We start from the raw sequence: 18,578 nt of genomic DNA on the forward strand, positions 1-18,578 counted from the left end.
ATACTATCACTCCAAGAGAGAATTTTCCCTTTGGCAGTAACCTCAGCTTTTCATCCAGCGCATGAATTTCGCCTCAAACACCTTCTTACGGAAATATACATCCGTGTCAACATTTCAGTGAGCCTATCTGAGCCTAATTAATTTATCTTTCATTTGTGGTATGTCTGTCTGCCTGTCTGTCTGTAGGGCAAAACAAGTGACGTGACTCCTTCCTCCCTCTTCCCTTTTAGGCTCTAAGAGCTCCCTGATTCTCTATTTATTTAAAAGTCTCAATATATAAAGATTATTGGAAGCCAGGCAGTGGTGGCGCACGCCTTTAATCCCAGCACTCGGGAGGTAGAGGCAGGCGGATCTCTGTGAGTTCGAGGCCTGGCTGGACCGACAGCCTCCAAAACAATACAGAGAAACCCTGTCTCGTAAAACCTAAAAAAGAAAAAAAAGAGAAAAAAAGATTATTGGTCACAGAAAAAGGGACATGACAGGTGCACTTACATTGCTGCACTGTCACTTCTCCCCTTTATCAGAGAAAGAAGAGGCAGTCTTTATATTTATTCCAGGCCCTCGTTCCCCCACCCCCCAAACAATTCATCCCCTACCAAGCACTTTCCACCAGTCAAATACAATGAGAGGTGCTATGGAGACCATTGTATTTTAATTAGTAAATTAAATTTTTACTAATTAATTAACCTTATTATTTAGAGATAGGATTTTTATAATGCATGCAGGCTGGCCTGGAGCTGACAATCCCCCTGTCTCTACCTCCCTAAATTGTGGAATTACAGAAACAGGCCACAGTGTCCAGTTTGGAGATACAGTTTTTGAAAAGAAAACCTTTGTTACAGTAACACATGCTGCTCCAGTAATGCCCGACTTCCATTGATTACATATCCTACACTCTATGTACCCTTCATGAGTTATCTCATCCCTTATATTTACCCTATGATGGTGGTGCTGTGACCATCCCCTCTTTGAAGACAAAAGCACCAGATAGTCATTTAACCGAGGCCAGCACATGTTGGAGATGTAGTTCAAAGGCAAACCATGCATTCTTTAGGATTCTCATGATCTTAACTATATATTCTAATAGTATTTGATCTATGTGTACTCAGATTACCCCAATTCTTTTTTGCAACTGTTATCTACCCATTGAAATTTGACAAGAATTCCAGAAGAATTTCCTATAATAAGGAGTTTTCTAAATGCTGTGGCCTGTGCTGTCCAAATGGCAACCACAAGCTTTAGTTGGATGCTTAGAACTTGAAGTATGGCGTATAGATGGGACAATCATAACTTAACTGTATTTGATTACATTTAAATGACCACACGGGGCTACTGGGTACCACACCGGACAACACAGATGAAGAGAATCTTAATTTCTCTGTGAAGACAAGACTCAGATGAATCAGTCAATACCTAGTAATGAAAAAGAACAGTGAAGAATCTTTAAATTCGGAGCACCCACCCCCGCAACCTTACCCTATTCAGACATCCACTGTGGTGACAAGCTATAATTAGCATGTGATACTTCATGTAATCCCAGGGGAGCTAGTGAAGATAGTGACATTGTTTGACATGCTTTCGAAAGGCTTCAGCAATGGTCACCACTTTAAACACACAATTAGTTATACCTTTGCCTAAGAGAAAAGAAATAAAGGCTTATTTTATTCCTTGACAAAACCAAGGGTTCATGGACACAAAGGGGGTGCTGCTGGGGTTAAATCAGGGAGGGACAGCAACGAGCTCAGTGAAGATTTTCTGCGGAAACTGCACTCAAGGTTTAGACACTTTGTTAAGCAAACTACAAAGTACTTGCCCGGAGTGACTTCACGCCATTTCTCCTAACATCTCTACCCACGTCTTCATCCGGGCAATGGGGTCATTCTGAATTGGGGCAAAACAGCAGGACTATTATACGTATCACTTATGTGGGGCTTTAGTGTCATCAGCCATTTTCAGAATAGGGTCGTCTTGTGCCACCCAGGACAACACAGCTCACACCGCACTTTTCCACCTTTCACCCTGACCTCCAAGATGCCAACTCCCCCCTCCTGAAATTTCAGCTATCTTATAACAACTTGGACTTGATATGTTTTTCCCTTCTTCTTAAATTTCTATTTTACTTTTTGAAACACAGAGTCTAGGTTACTAGCTGAGGTTGGCCTTGAATTCTTTGTCTTCCTAACACAGCCCACCAAGAGCTGAGATTACAGGACTATGCCACCCTGCCGTGTGTTAGTGTGTGTGTGTTTTATCACTTTTTTAAAATTAAGCTTAGATTTCAAAACCATAAAAGCACATATCAAAGAATTGTGAGACCACTACCAAACTTCTGGAGACCTCAAGCCATGCTTTTCTTTTGACCCAAACAGAAGCATCTCTATATTTTTGGAATTCATTTTATTTCCCTGCTAAAGGCTAAGTCATTTAACCAAAAAGGTGACTAAAGAAAAAGGAGACATCTCTCCTACTCAGACCTAAGGATGTAAACCCGACGTTATAATCTATTGATGGTCAGTGCAAACCAAGACAGGATTCCATGTTTGCAAGACCGTATAACATCACCTGCAGCTGAAATCCTAAAGGCACTACTGTTCAGTGCTTTGCTCCAGACTAGTAGCACCAAGTAGCAGTGGCACTCTGGGGAGGCCGCTATGGACTGTGTGGGTGGCTTCGGACACACCAATCTTATCACACCAGCTGCAGGCTGTTTTTTTTTTTTCTTTCTTTCTTATTTTTGTTTTTCTTCCTGTATTTAAGAGTGATCTTCACGGTCCGATCTTCCGAGTCATCTTGCAGTGCTAGTCACGGGACTGTAACGGGAGCGGCATCCAATACCAGGGAGTTAGCTCACAGGCACAGGCCCCTGGGCTGATGCAAAGACCTTCCCACCGAGCTGCTTCTCTCCAGTCTCAGCCAAGAGCTGGCTGGACCGCCCAATTGTTACATCGCTTTGGCTATAATGATTGCAGTTTGGCAGCTTACAGGATGTTGAGCCGGGGACGGGAGAGGGAGGAGATGGCGGGCTCGGTTGCCAAAGGCAATGCCGGAAAAGACAGAAGGATGAATTTATGGTGGCCCGTGGACCTAGAGCTGGAAGGGAAAGTAAAGGGACTTTATGACTTCAGCAGGCGCTCTAACTCCAGCTGTACCCCTAAGCTTTGTTTCCCTCCAAGATCCAGACCGTAGCCAGCTAGAGGGGATGCGATTAGGGGCCAGGAAAGCAGACGGTTCCCGGTACACAGATGGCCTGACGGTCGCCCGGGGCAGCGTCACAAAGGGCCCAGGCCTGCGGAGGCCGCGCGCGCAGCTCTCCGGGGCGGAGCCGCTGGGTCGGGTGTTGGGGAACCCGCGCCACTTCAGGCTGTTCGGCCTGCCGCCCCGAGGTCACACCGGGCAGGCAAGATGCCGTGGCTGCAGCGCGAACCGCTTAGCCGGGCCGCCGAGCTCTCGGGCCCCCGCCTCAGCAGACGAGCACAGCGCGCGCCCCGAGTCGGGCGGAGCTAGAGGCGGGCGCCGGGCGGGCGTCGCGCCACCGCAGTTCCCCGCCTTCCGCCCGGAGCGCGGCCGGTGCCCTGACGGTGGGGCGCCGCTGCAGGCACCTGGGCGAGGCCTCGAGCATCCCGGCGGTGGCAGCTCGGGGTAGATCCGGGACCTGGGGACCCCGCAGGAGCGCACCCCGCCGCTCCTGCCGCCTCCCTTGGCTCCTCCTCGGCACACGATCCACCCTCCCCCAGTCCCCTCCCTCCTCCCACCCCGGAGGATGCGCTCCCCCGCGCCCAGCGCCAGAGGCCACCGCTCCCAGAAATGCGTGCGCCCGAGTCACTTCGCCCCGATCCGCGGAGCCCGCGCCCCCGCCCAGTAGGTAGGTGGCCGAGGCGGGGCCCGGCCTTGGAGGCCATCCGCTGCTGATGCTGCGGCCAGGGAGAACCGGGAAGCGCCACCGGCAGCCCCAAACTTGCCTCCCTACTGGGCTGCCAGCGCCCCGAGGTGTGCTAATGGCGTTGAGCGCAGACCCCGGGGGACCTGAAACGCTCTCCTGGAACGGTCGAGGCCGAGCTGGGGCGCAGGGGCGCTGGACCCTTCCCGCCAACATTCTGGGGACCCTCAGGGTAGGGGGTGGGGGCGCTTGGAAGGACAGGTTGGCGCGCGGCTTCTTTGGGGAGGAGACCGTTCGTTGCCTTTTTCACTAGCTCGAGTAGACTATGTCATTGCATTTTTAAAAAGGATCAGCGAATTTATTCCTCCTATCTCTTTTGCCAAAATGTAGACGAGCAACGGTGTTGTTTTAGAGGTATTTAGGAGTGGTTGTTAATATTTGTGTATTTTACGGCCAAGTGGTATATAAAAATCAGTGGTGCAAATACTTTATTTTGGATGCCAGTTTAAGGAACGTCCTAGAAGTCAGATCACTCATGTGATGGATGAGGCCAGTGCGTTCTCTTAGGATAAACCAGACTGGGAACCGATGGGTTTGAGAGCTGCAAGTTTGATACAGGTGTCGGGAGCTGAGACTCTGGAAGATGCGCTTGTCAACCAGCAGAGGCAGTGTTGCCTCCAACCTTACTTCCAACTCAGAGCTGACCTTTGCCTTCCTGAGAAACTGGTTGAGACCCCCCACCCCACCCCTTCTGTTCTAGAAGTAAAATTCATACATTAGAGCTCTTAGTATAATTGTTTCCTCTTAGGCTGCCGATTTTCATTTTACACTAAATAAAAGGTTTAGAATTTTGGGAAAATGGTTCATCGTATAGGCACGATTTCGGATTCGAGATTTTGTTGAACTGAATTAATATAAATACTAAGGAGACAGAATCTTCTTTTTTCCTCCATTCTGTAATTCCTCTTCTTTGGATGCCCGATAGCTGTTGGTTATACACACACACACACACACACACACACACATATTCACACACACATACACACACACACACACACACACACACACGGTGTCCCAACCATTTAAAATGATAGTATGTTTTGTTTTGTTGTTAGTGCAATTAACTGTATTTTTTAATCGCTTCTTTCCATAAACAGCAAACTCTGTTTTTTTCATTGACATTTCTGGCTTCAGCAACAAGGAAGGCATTTGTTCTCCTTTTAGATTCACTTTGTGTCCATTTTCCAGTATTACAGCAATCAATTCCCTTTCAATTATACTTTCAAAAACAATTTAGAAAGCAGAATTCATGTTTAAAGAAAATTCGTAAGCTAATTCCAGAAGGAGAAGTGATCTAGTTAATAAGTAACAACGTGTTTAAGGTTGCCCTGTGGTTCATTTTTATTATGTTTTTATTAAAACTAAAGTGAAAACAAAACATTTAAGAGTCTGTGTTTGCAAAGTGACCTCACTTATATTTTATACATAGAGATTCGATTTTTTTTTCTTCTTGTGATGCCAGGGACCAGATCCAAGATCAGGCCCTTGGCTTCCAGTGTGCTAGGCTGGTCCAGTTTGAGCTGCATCCTCAGCCCTAAAAGAGCATTTTAGCTATTTTCCTCTAGAAGATGAGACATTTGGAAGATCCAGTGTCTTTTCTGCTTCAAAATATTGTTTTAGGAGAAAAAGATAAAGGGAAAAAAAGTAACAGGAAGGACCAAACTGGACACAAGGACAAGTCCATCACCTTCTATTTCATTTACATTTACACCATGAAAGTATTGATTTGTCTTTGTTTTCCTGTCACAGAAATCTAGTGAGTCATTCTCCTTAGCTCATTTATCTGACAGGAACACCTCCTCATTTTCATGCATCGTCTTCTTCACTACACAGAGTATTTCCCAGAACCCTGATCTTCACACAATATGCTAAAGCGTAATAGATTACTGTTTCTTCTCTAATCTAGTCGGATTGTTTCAAATAGGTGAAGGAAAACTTTTAGATAAAAGGTAGGAGGACTCTGAGGAAATCATGGGACGAGAACTTGTGGCTATACGTTGTTATAACTGATGGAAACAAAGCAGGTTCCCATACCCAGTAGAGATAAAGCCATTTTTTAGAGTCTTATTTATAATCAAGGGTATTGAGCAGTTCATGTACACTGTTCCTCCTTGCTCACTTTCTACTCTTTAAAAGAACCTGTGGTTAGAATACACCTTTTACATGTGTCTGTGCACCATGTGCATGCATGCAGTACCTCCAGAGGGCAGAAGAGGGCATCAGGTCTCCTGGGATTGGAGTTAAGTTGGTGAGTCATCATGTAGGTGTTGGGAATCCAACTGCAGGTCCTAGGCCAGTTCTCTTGCTATCCAGCCGACCAAACATCTCACATTTTAACTTCTGGACAGTTATTTTGTTCCATTAACAAGTAGATTTTGAATGTTTTTACAATGTGCTATAACTTTATGCTCTGGAATTAGTCAATCAAGCAAGAGCTTTTTCCTCATTGCAGAAGGAATTTTTTTCTCTTATGTCCTGCATGCAAATGTTGTATCTCTACAATGTGATGACTCACATTTTGGGTCAAGAGCCAGCTACAACCCTACCTCCCTGCCTCCATGTGCACCCAACAATGCAATTCTTAGCCTGTTCCCCCCCTTTCTCCTGCTGTCATTTTTATTTGGTTTGGTTTTTTTGTTTGGTTTTGTTTTTTCAAGACAGGGTTTCTCTGTAAAACCACCTTGACTGTCCTGGAGCTCTCTTTGTAGACCAGGCAGACCTGGAACTCAACAAAGAACCACCTGCCTCTGCCTCCCAAGGGCTGGGATTAAAGGTGTGTACCACCATTCCATGTTCCTGCTGTCTGTTGTTTGTGAAATGTGTATTTCTTAAATCTCATCCCCAGTTTTCTTTTTAAATTAAACAGAATCCTCTCAATTCACATATATTAGAATAAAAATAGAATTGTGGGGAGACTAACAGAAGTAAATTTGTGTAATCTTTAATTTCAGATATGGGGGATGTAGGTTGAAGAAGAATATTGTATTTGTCCCTCCCACTAGGTGCATGAACTGAGTTTGTTTCTGCACACACAAGAGAATATGAATTGTCTTTAAATTTGATACAGATCGGCCAGTGGGTGGTGGCGCATGCCTTTTATCCCAGCTCTCAGGAGACAGAGGTTGGAGGCCTGCCTGTTCTACAGAGCAAGTTCTAGGCCAGGCAGGTCTGCACAGAAAAACCCTGTCTCTGTGAAAAAAAAAAAAAAAGATAAGATTAATTGATAGAAACTGTTGCTAGAGGTTCAAATGAACAGAGGCCTTGCTATCTATATAGTCTTCCTTTTATCCAGACCAGGAGTCTAGCTAGAGCTTTCCAAACGGAAAAGTCTTGGTTTCTTTGTTCAGCATTCTTGATATCACCTCCATTGTGTGCACTGTGAAGGATTCACTGAGCAGACCATGGAAAAGAAACTGTTGTTAGTTGGATCACTTCATAGATGGGATTTGGGGAAGGGTCCCTGCTACAGCTCTTGTTTAAAGTCTATGCAAGAAATTCCATTGAGCCCTAGGTGCCAAAGTCAGCCATCCCCCCCTTGAACAATTAACACATGTGATTTTTTCCCATTATGCAAAGAGAGAACCAGATGTTTCCCTTTCTGTCTTGATGATTGTGATTATTGTCTAATTATAATTCTTGTATTTCATTGAATTACATTATTTTAGATGACTCATCCTTAATGGAACAAGAAAAATGTAAAATATGAAACCAAATGAATGAAGGAATTGCAGAGTTGACCTCTGGGCACATACTGTTTCTGATGAGCACATTTCAAATGGGTTACATTTAATGAGTTTTGAGCAAGTTTTAAATTTTTGATATATTGGTACTTGTGTATATAGCCAAGTGGGAAATAGTGTCATGCAGTTTTATAAAACTGAATTTCACTTTTGTAAAGTTAAACATTACTTATTTTTGAACTGTTGAATGAATGCATATCTGTGGCTATTTGGAGTTGGTAAGACTGTTCAACTTAGTTCACTTAATGTCTGGAGTATCTGCCTCAAAGCATGTATTAAGTCAGAGAAGAGAGTCTCTGTAGTTTTTAGCCAAAGGGTGAATCCAAACTAGCTCAACAGTCATTGTGCTGGCCGACCTCACCTCTGTGTCCACTGGCTGGCGACTTAACATTGTTCTAATAATAGTAATTCTCCACGTGTCTTTCATTTACCATGATATTTAAATGCTTGAGTTTCCCAAGTTAATTGGCCAGATTGTTCCCATTGTGTGGTTATGGCACCTCATTTAAAGTGGTTGAACTTGGCCAGGTCAGCAGTTATTTACCACTGTGGGATACTGTTTGATATGTTGGGCTTTCAGGCTCACTTAGGAATTGTCCCTCAGTGAGTTGTTAGCACTGGAAACCTGGAGTCTGGCTTAAAAATAACCGTAATTCAAGTGCAACTTGACATGTATCAGGAAGTTAGAAGAGGGTTTTTTTTTTTTTTTTTTTTTTTTGGTTTTACAAGACAGGGCTTCTCTGTATTGTTTTGGAGGCTGTCAGTCCAGCCCGGACTCGAACTCACAGAGATCCGCCTGCCTTTGCCTCCCGAGTGCTGGGATTAAAGGCGTGCGCCACCACCACCTGGCTGAGGAGGGTTTTCAAATAGAGGCATCTCATTTAATTACCTCCAGTTCATTTTTAGTTTTCTTTTCTTTTGATTAAATTAGCTTCTTATGGCTTGCAGGGTGTACACTAAAAGTTTCCTCTCATACCCAGACTCCTCTTCCCTATCCATGGGTAGCCAGACATTTGGGTAGCCAGAGACTGTAGTTAAAAGCACTCCAGGGAGGTTTTTGTTTTGTTTTGTGCATATGCAAGTGTGAACAGAAAGCCTATTCATTTTGTCTCTACTGTTTGTCTAACTCATCTTGTTCCCACCACCTGGTGTGGCGCCTCAGGTGCTTAGGACCTAGAGTCTACACTCTTGTCTGTGTCTCCGCTGGCTGTATTGCTAAAGTCCCTCTTCAGATTTTGTACACAGTCCCTGCAACACATGCATCTTAGCTTGCTCTCTGGGTTCTGAGGACTTCGTTTCCTGTCTCTTACTCCTCAATGCTGTTTGAGTCACAGCCATTCTTGGGCCCTTTAAAAAATAAGATGGAAACTCAGTGTGTCATCCTGTACCTCAAACTGTGTTTGACTTGCTCATTGGCCCCAAGTTTATTTTAGCAAAACTGGTTGTCGTGTCATGGACATGCGTACTTCTTGCTGTCCCCTCTCCTTAGGAAACACCGGTCTCTTAGCTGGTTCTGGTGGCACACACCTCTAACCCCAACATTCGGGAGGCAGAGGCAGGTAGATGAACCCCCGTGAGTTGAAGGCCAGCCTGGTCTACACAGCGAGCTCCAGAACAACTGGGGTTACCGAGTGAGACCCTGACAAAACAAAACAAATGGTCACCATCAATAGAAACCCACTAGTCTCCATTTCTGTTAGCAAGCCACACAGTTCAGGTTTCGCCTCCTGAGGCCTTTCTTGCTTGAGACTCTGTAACACATAGAGCTGTAATGGCCCTCACATGGCTTCTGCCCCGAGAATTAGCAGACTAGGCTAACATTTCTCTTAAGTGTCAAACTGTCCTTCTTTTCAAAGTCAACAAAGTTGAAGTATTAATCAGCCATCCTTTGCCCGTACTCCACATTATACATTCCCTTATCATTTCTAGTAATCCTGCGTTAATTTAATAACTCTTCACCAAATATTGTCGCTGCTCTTTGAAGATAGCTTTTGTATTATGGCCCTTGTTTGGGAGAGTCTCTTGTGTACCTCCAATGCTAGGCTGTTCTCTATGATTGGTACTTAAAGGAACCAACATTCCAAAGAGGGTGTCATGAAATTTGAGGCTCCAACAAAAAATATAGCACCTCTTCGAAGTTGAAAGCATTCAACTTTGCCCTCAATAGATGACGTGAGCTGTCCAGGAAAAGCCCATCCTTAAAAATTACTTATGTGAGTGAGACCTTTTAAATTTCAACCCAGAGGGTATACCAGGCAATCGAATTATTACAGAGTGCCTTGTATGGAATGACATCTCTTATGATCTGATAACAGAGTTTAACAAGCTGTGTGAAATTTCTAGCTGGTAGATTATGATCACAAACCAATTCTTATGCCTTGTAGTTCAGGAAGAATGTGGGTGAATTCTTCAGGTGATGCTCTTTCCAGATCTCTTTGTTTCCCTTTATAATTCTGACCTTACCTTGCAAACATCAGAATTACAGATTTCTTTTTTCAAACATGTTTGATAGAGGGAACTGAGAGGGCTCCAAGCACCAGAGACAAGTATTCTAGACTATTATGTAGCCTGTACTGCATGGTGGAAATGACGATTCAGAGTATTACTCTATCTGTTGGGAGGGGTCTGCTTGGTTCTGTGTTCTTAGATATTTACAACTGAGCTATGATGATTTCCCCAAGGACTGCCCATCTATTAAGTCCCATTGAAATAGCTAGGTAGCAATATTCTTTGATGTTTTGAGTTACATTCCAAAGTATTTTCAATTTAATATTCCTTAACTTAAAAAGATTCTAGTTAGGAAGAGAAATGGAAAATTCATGAAATAGGAACTTAAAATAGCTGAGATGTGAACAAACATTGGCTTGCTTGCATCAAAGAAATGGAGTTTATTGTAGCCAGATTATAGAGGTCAGGGACTATGTTGACAAAGGAGACATCGTTTCATTTCACACAGAGTCAGATGGCATGTTGGAATCCATTAGGTGCAAGACAGTCTAGTTCTAGAATTTCTCGGGCCCAGTGATTCTGAGGATACACTAAGGAAATAAAGAGGCAAGTGGCGTGGCAGACGGGGTAAGAACAAGATGCTACAGCTAGTGACTTATAGGATCATCCTACTATTACTGCCCATGTGAACTTAGGCAGTTTAATTACCTAATTATCACCTGTCAAACGACGATAATAATAGTATCTAACCTCCCACATCACTCTGAACATTAGATACTTTATATAAAGTACTTGGAAACTTGCCTAGGGCAAAGTAAGCAATTCTGTTATTTTTCGTCGTATTATTATGAAAATTTGAGTAAATTCCAACAGTGAAACCATTTAAAAGTGATAGTGCATGTATACTTAGTCATTAAAATAATGGTTTTGGACAATATTTCACCACTTGGGAGATATTCATAATAATATTCATAATCAGATTGTGTGTTCGGGGGTGAGCCCATTTTCTCTGGGAGGCATTCATAGGGATGGTAGATCCTAATTTGATTTTAAGGTATGTTTACATAGAAGAAAGGCCAAAAACATGATAAAATATTATAGCTTTTTTCCATTTGATAAGGGCGTAGGTGATTTCCATTTTCTTTGCTCCACGTTTTACTTGTTCATGTTTTATAACGATTATCAACTTTTATAAATCATATACCTTAGAATTTCTGTATTCTTGCCTTGTCTTTACAGATTGTATATTCGGTTTCACATATTTTACTTTCCCTTCCTTTCCAAACTACTGTAATTTTACTTCCTAGTATCTCCACCCACACATCATCTGCTGGTATTTTCTTGCATTCAGCTTTCTTGGTTTGTATATATCTCTGTCTCAAGTTTGTGAGGTAGGTGTGTGTGTTTGTGTTTGTGTGTGTGTGTGTGTGTGTGTGTGTGTGTGTGTCTGTGTGATGTCCTGGAGAGATGAAACCCCAAGTCTCAAGTGTTATACTAGTGAGTTCAGTCCCTGACCTCTCTTGAAAAACAGGGGAAGTGAAAAGATTTATGTGACTTTAGTGAGGGTCACTTCTTCAGAACTGAGCTCAGAGGATACTGAATGTGTGTTAAGGCCACCACCCTTGCCCTGGGTTTCACAGCTTCAGGGTTACTGCCCTCACTCAGCCACATTCATCAGCAACTCCATCATACAGGGGAGGAGTTCCTGCCTGCAATCTTTCTGTTCCCTTCCGGAACTAGCTGAAACTTACTGTCACACTTTTTCAGTCATCCACATTTGGCTAATATTTCACAAACATTGCTTAAGCCATCCATTCTAAGGGGGATAAATGCTGGCATGCTTTTTTGCCTAGTTGTCCCTACAGTAAACTTACAGGAACTGCATCTTTTATTGCTCTAGGACCTTCTGTTTTTTTTCAGAACAGCTTTACATGGCGTGCAATAACATAGGATGTTACTGTGTGGCTGATGTCCTTAGGAATGATTGATAAGTTTTGAGTTCATTCATTCCCCTTTACATCTTTTGGTTCTCTTAGGCATAGGTTATTAGCTTGAAAATCTAAAACCATAAGTGTTCCATTTCAGCAAATTCCACAGTTGTTAGTGCACTTACAAAAGGGGTCAACAATGTTCTAATTAATCCTAGTTATTATCATCTATAAAATATTGCTTGTTTGGTGTAGATAATTTCATGAACCTATCAGAATGTATTTAAGGTTTGTAAATTTATTAGAAGTTTATGAATCTTATATTTTCTGGAAAGGACAAAAACCACAGGAGAAGTTTTATGTAACTTCTCTTAAAGTATATATCTTTGTGATTTCTATTTCATATAGCATATAAAGTATATCTTAGAGCACAAGACATGGACTTTTGTTGTTGTTGTTAAAATAGGATTCTAAGATCAGATACCTCCGTTGATGTAGGATATGATTTTTAAGTAGAGATCTAAATAATGACAAGAACTATTGTTGTATTACCTAAGGTTAGTTTCTGTTATTTAGCAATAAGAATCAATTTGGGCCTGGAGAGATGGCTCAGGGACCTAGGTTGGGTTCCCAGCAGCCATGCCAGGCTGCTCACCACTGGCTGTAACTCCAGTTCCAGGTAATCCAACAGCCTCTTATGGCCTCCTCAGGTACCTGACTCAAACACACATACCCGATCACACTCACATTTCAGTAACTAAAAATATTTTTTAAATCCTGTGTCCAGCTTCACCTAGGTGCTGTGTTCCTGTGTCTTACTTTCCTATTGTTTTGAAGAGACACCATGGCCCAGGCAATAAAAAAGTTTCTTGAGGCGTATTGTTCCAGAGTTCATTGTCATGACGGTGCAGAGCATGGCAGCAGGTATGGTAGCAGTAGCTGAGAGTTTACAACCTGATCCACAGGCAGGAGGCACAGAGAGCTAACTGGGAATTGCAGTTGCTCCTCCAGTGACCATCAATGACAGATCTACTCCAATGAGGCCCCAACCCCTAATCCTTCCCAAACAGTTCCCTCAAGTGGGATCAAGCATGAGGGAACAAGCATTCAAATATTTGAACCTATGGGGACCATTGTCATTAAAACTATCCCACACTGTAGCCCTGTCTTAATATGCACAGCATGAGCACATTTCATACCTTTTCAGGATTCAGAGTCTGGTTGGAAAGCATATTGAAGGATGAAATAGAAAATGACGCAGGTCATTCAAAAGTGAACTGGGAGAGCTAGCAGTGCGGTTTTCTTTTATGAAAATTACTAAAGTATGATGTGTGTGGCATAATACACAGTCATATATCCTAAGAATACATTCAACTCACTTTTAATTAAAATATTTTGATTATTGGGTCAGTTCTTATGCAGTCGTCTCCTGGTTACTAGTGTTGACTGGATTAATGTCTGTTATTCAACATAGTACTTGAGTGGCACTGTCATATTTCCTTTAAATGATGAGAGACAGTGACATAATAATACTGATGGGAAAGTAAAGTTTATTGTTTTTTCCAATAGCATGCTTTTGGGAACAGTGGTAATATAGAAAAGTAATTTAATATCAGTATGTTTTCATGTTAGGATTGTCATGACAATGTACCATAAATAGGGTGGTTTAAAACAACAGCAGTAGGGGCTCAGTGTTAAGAGCACTCGTAGCTCTTGCAGAGAACCCAGGTTCAAGTCCCAACACCCATGTGGAAGCTCTAGGAGAGCCAACACTCTCTTCTGGCCTCTGAGGACACCTGGCACACATGTGCTGCACATGAATACATGCAGGCAAAACATTTAGTCCACATAAAGTAAAACATTTTTAGAAACACAGAAGCATGTTTTCCCACAGTTCTGAAGGCAGATGCCCCCCAATCTGCTTATCATCGAAGATACATTCCCTCTGTAGAGGGGTCCCTCCTTACTCTTCTACGCCTGGTCACTTGCTGGCAGCCCTTGCCATTTTGTGGCTTATCTAAGCTCTGCCTCTGTCTTTACCTAGCATTCTCTCCCTGTGTATTAATGCATGGCCATTTATGAGCAAGGCATTGCATTGATTAGGGCTTCACACACTGAAGTATGACCTAATCTTATTATTATTATTATTATTATTATTATTATTTTATTATTATTATTATTGGTTTTACAAGACAGGGTTTCTCTGTAGTGGAGGCTGTCGGTCCAGCCTGGCCTCGAACTCACAGAGATCCGCCTGCCTCTGCCTCCCGAATGCTGGGATTAAAGGCGTGTGCCACCACCGCCCAGCTGTATGACCTAATCTTAACTAATTGCATCTTCAGTGATCCACTTTCCAAATAAAGACCCCCATATGAGAGACAGGAGATTTTGAGTTCAACCTATGTTTTTGGAGTGATTCTATTCAACCTATAACATCAAGGAATATGAAAGTCTTCAGATGAATATCCCAAACTGAGCAAGGTGTCAGCAGATGTCTTCTTAGTAAATATTCTATATCCACACAAATTGGATATAGGATAAAAGACAACTGCAAGAAAAGAATGGTTCTTGGCTGCTTGTGTCATTTGGCTACTTCGTGGGTTCTGATCCCCAGGGGTGGCTAGAGCTCCCTCTAAACACAGTTAATATTCTGTGCGAGTTTTGGTCTTTCTGATGAAACTCCATATGTGGGTCAGGCTGTTCCTGAAGGCATATTGGGCTTAGGGCTCTAAAAAAGCTTCACAAGAGCTTTAAAACCTCAGTGGTTTCAGACTCACAAGTATTTATGTCACGATGACCAGCCTGCAGGTGGACTGCGGTTTGGCTGCTCTCTGCTGAGTCTGGCAGGGCTGAGGTCCAGGTCTGTTCCCTATGTCCTTTATTTTTGTACTCAAGCCGAAGAAGGAACAGCAGCCACCCCAAGCTGGTTCATCAGGTAGAGAGCAGTGACTCGCCAGACGCCTTAGTGCTCTGTCAGAATAAGGGACTTTTTTTAGTGCTCACAGTCTAGTCTGCGGGTCAAACATCACGTGACAGATCAGGTGGAGGATAGGAAAGTATCCCTTCCTTGCTGGTTAAGGATGCTTGTCGATTTAGCAAAATCTGCAATTGTCTGGGAAGGAAGTCTTGATGGGGGATTGGCCTGTGCCCCATTTAATTGAATCGTGCTGTATGTGGGCAGCACCGTTTTAAGGGTTGGGCCCTGGACTGAATGAAAAGGAGGAACACACTCATCCTGTGCTCCTGGACTGTGGAGGCAATATGGCCATCTGCCTCATGTCACTTCCTGGAAACGGACTGCCACCTACAACTGTAAGCCAAGGCAAACTCCTTCCTCCTTGAGTTTTATGTCAGAATAGTTTATCACAGCAACAGGAAAATAAATAACCCTGTACTAATATGAACAGCAGGCACTGCATAGCAAGCATGTGATGGGGCGGGGGGCGACTCATAACAGAACAATCCAGTCCATCATAATTTTACATAGGATTTTACAGAGGCCTTTTATATGGAGCAGCTTAATAAACCTTTAAAAAGAAAAGGTATTCCCCAAAGGCTTGTTTCTTGACCCAGATTCTTGGGAAATTATAGCTTTTTTAAAAAAATGTTTTTTCCCCCAGAAGGGCAGAGCACTTCACAATGCTCGTTCAGTTTCGGACAGTGCTCATTTCTCCTCCTGTGGATAATTGCCTGCTGGGCTGTTTTGTGCTGCCTTGTGACAGGATGGTGCTTCTTTCAGCCCAGGCTGACAGAACACATTCTGCATCCTGACATGGGCTTCATTAAGAGGCCGTCTTCCTGCCTCAGCTGCCAGAGTGCTGTGATTACAGGCATGTGCCCTACAGATGATGTCCTTTGTTATGCTTTCCTCCATGGTACCCAGGTGCTGAGCTCCCTAACCGACACTCTGTCTTCCAAAGCAAAGTGCACATCTCCTCATTACCTGTGGCTGGGTGAGCGCTGCTGCTCCCTGGGGGTGCAGTGATGATAGGATGTTTTCATATAGGAAGACGCTGTCTGCAGTGTGTATAACACTGTTAGAACACGCCAGACAAGCTCACACAAGACACTGTTTAAGGAAGCACCCTACCTCTACTGGAACTATGGAGACCCAGGTGGCCCGACCCTCCCCGGCCTCCTCCTCCTCTTGTTTTTCTTTTACTGAAAAGTTTTTTTCATATATTATGGTGAATGGTTTCCCCTTCCTCTACTCTTCCCAGTTTTCCCCACCTTCCCTCCTATTCTGATCCACACTCTTTCTATCGCTCTTTAGAAAACAACTGGCATCCAAAGAATATTAAAATAAAAGATAATTCAAAACCGAACAAATTGTAACATGCCAAAACTGAGCAAGAAAAAGAAGCAAAGGAAAAGCACCAGAAATGCCCACAGATGCAAAGACACACACACATTCACATACAATAAGACCCCCAACTTGTAACCATATTATATATGCAAAGGACCTGTAAGCTATGAAAAAAAAACCCAAAGCAAACAAACAAAACCCACCCTGACTTTAACATTATGAAACAAAGAACCTCCAAAAACCACCTTTAAGTTCACTTTGTTCATTGGCTATCTACTGCTGGGCAGGAGGCCTACCCTTAAGATGGTGTGTTTCTCCAGTAAGAGTCCCTTGGAGAAAAATGCTTTCTCATTGTCAGGTGGTTTTCAGTTGGAAACAGCTTCAGGGTTGGGGATTGGAACACTGCTATGCTTCCTTTCAGTTCTAGGACTCCATCGGGCACAGACTCCTGCAGACCCCGTGCATGCTGCCAGTCACCGTGAGTTCAAGTGTGGTCCAGCCCTGTTGTGTCTAAGACTTGATTCCTTTTGCTGTCCTTCATTCCCTCTGGCTCCTCTGTTCTTTCTGCCTCCTCTTACACAGGGTTTCCTGAGCCCTGAGAGGACGAGAGATTTGATGAAGGCAAGGGCTGAGTGTTCCAGGGTCTCTCGCTCTGCTTGTTGTCTGACTGGGCCTCCTTATTCCCATCTGCTATATGAGGAAGCTTCTCTGATGATTGATCAAGACACCAATCTGTGAATATAACATCAGTCTTTAGGAGTCATTACATTGCTGCATTCCCTTAGCAGAACAATAGTATTTGGTTTCCCCCAAGGACCATGGTCTATAGAGTCTCAGATTCTTGGTTATCCAAGTAGTGCTGGGTATGGATTCCATCTCATGGAGTTGGCCATAAGTCAAATCAAATGATCAGCACCATTTGTTGAAGATGTTGTCTTTTTTTCCAGTGTCTATAAAAATCAGGTATCCATAGTTGTGTGGACTGATGTCTAGGTATTCAGCTTAATTCCATTGATTTATATGACTTTTAGTGACAATATCATGCTATTTTATTACTGTAGCTAAGTAGCACAATTTGAGGTCAGGGATGGTGATTACTCTTTTGTCATTTAGGAGTATTTTAGTTATTCTGAGGGTTGTGTGTGTGTGTGTGTGTGTGTGTGTGTGTGTGTGTGTCTTCACATGAAGCTGAAAATTGTCTTCAAGTTCTGTGAAGAATTGTGTTGAAATTTTGATGGGAATTGCATTGACTCTACAGCTTGCTTATGGTATAATGGTCATTTTTGCTATATTAATTCAACTTATCCATAAGAATGGGAGATCTTTCTATCTTCTGGTATCTTCTTCAACTTCTGTCTTCAATGACTTGAAATTTTTATCATACAAGTCTTTCTTGGTTAGAGTTAACCCAAGATAGTTTATATTATTTGGGGCTATTGTGAAAGGGGTGTTTCCCTGACTTCTTTCTCAGTCTGTCTTTTGCATATAGAAAGCATACTGGATTTTGTGTGTTAATCTTGCTACTTTTTTGTAAGTATTTACTAGCTATAGAAGTTTCCTAGTGGAATTTTTAGAGCCACTTATGTATACTATCATATCATTTCCACTTCCTATTTCTATCCCCTTGATCTCCTTTAGTTGTCTTATTGTTCTAGCTCAGACTTCAAGTACTGTGTTGAATAGGTATGGAGAGAGGAGACAACCTTGTCAGTTCCTGATTTTAGTGGAATTTCTTTGAGTTTCTCTGTGTTTAACTTGATGTTGATTATGGACTTGCTGAAAACTGCCTTTATTATGTTGAGATGTATCCTTGTATCCCTAATCTCTCTAGGGCTTTTTATCATAGATTGGTGTTGAATTTTGTCAAAGGCCCTTTCTTCATCTGATGAGATGATCATATAGTTTTGCATTTCAGTCTATTTACATGGTAGATTACTTTTATTGATTTATGTATGTTAAACCATCCCTGCATTTCTGGGTAATGGTGTGCTTGGATTTATTTTCCGAGTATTTTATTTAAAATTGTCGCATCTATGTTCATTAGGGAAATTGGTCTGTAATTCTCCTTCGTTTAGTGGTTTAGTTATCAGAATAACTGTGGCCTTATAAAAAAAATTAGGCAATGTTTCTTCAATTTTATGGACTATTGGGGAGTATTGTCATTAACTCTTCTTGGAAAGTCTGGTAGAATTTTTCATGAAAACCATCTGGCCCTGGCA

The 18,578-nt window shown here is 42.6% G+C and overlaps 1 protein-coding gene across 3 annotated transcripts in view; it reads left to right on the plus strand.

The window, feature by feature from the left end:
- The first annotated feature begins 3,733 nt into the window (after nt 1-3,733).
- Ncoa7 (nuclear receptor coactivator 7) overlaps nt 3,734-18,578 on the plus strand; it is a 137,155-nt gene continuing 122,310 nt past the window's right edge. For all 3 annotated transcript variants that reach the window (XM_005065771.4, XM_013110208.3, XM_040728440.1), the window contains exon 1: nt 3,734-3,862. The gene's annotated coding sequence lies outside the window, so the exon portion shown is untranslated. The remainder of the gene's footprint in view (nt 3,863-18,578) is intronic.

Source organism: Mesocricetus auratus, unplaced genomic scaffold (genome assembly GCF_017639785.1).
Source record: "Mesocricetus auratus isolate SY011 unplaced genomic scaffold, BCM_Maur_2.0 Super-Scaffold_100018, whole genome shotgun sequence".
Lineage (NCBI taxonomy): Eukaryota > Metazoa > Chordata > Mammalia > Rodentia > Cricetidae > Mesocricetus > Mesocricetus auratus.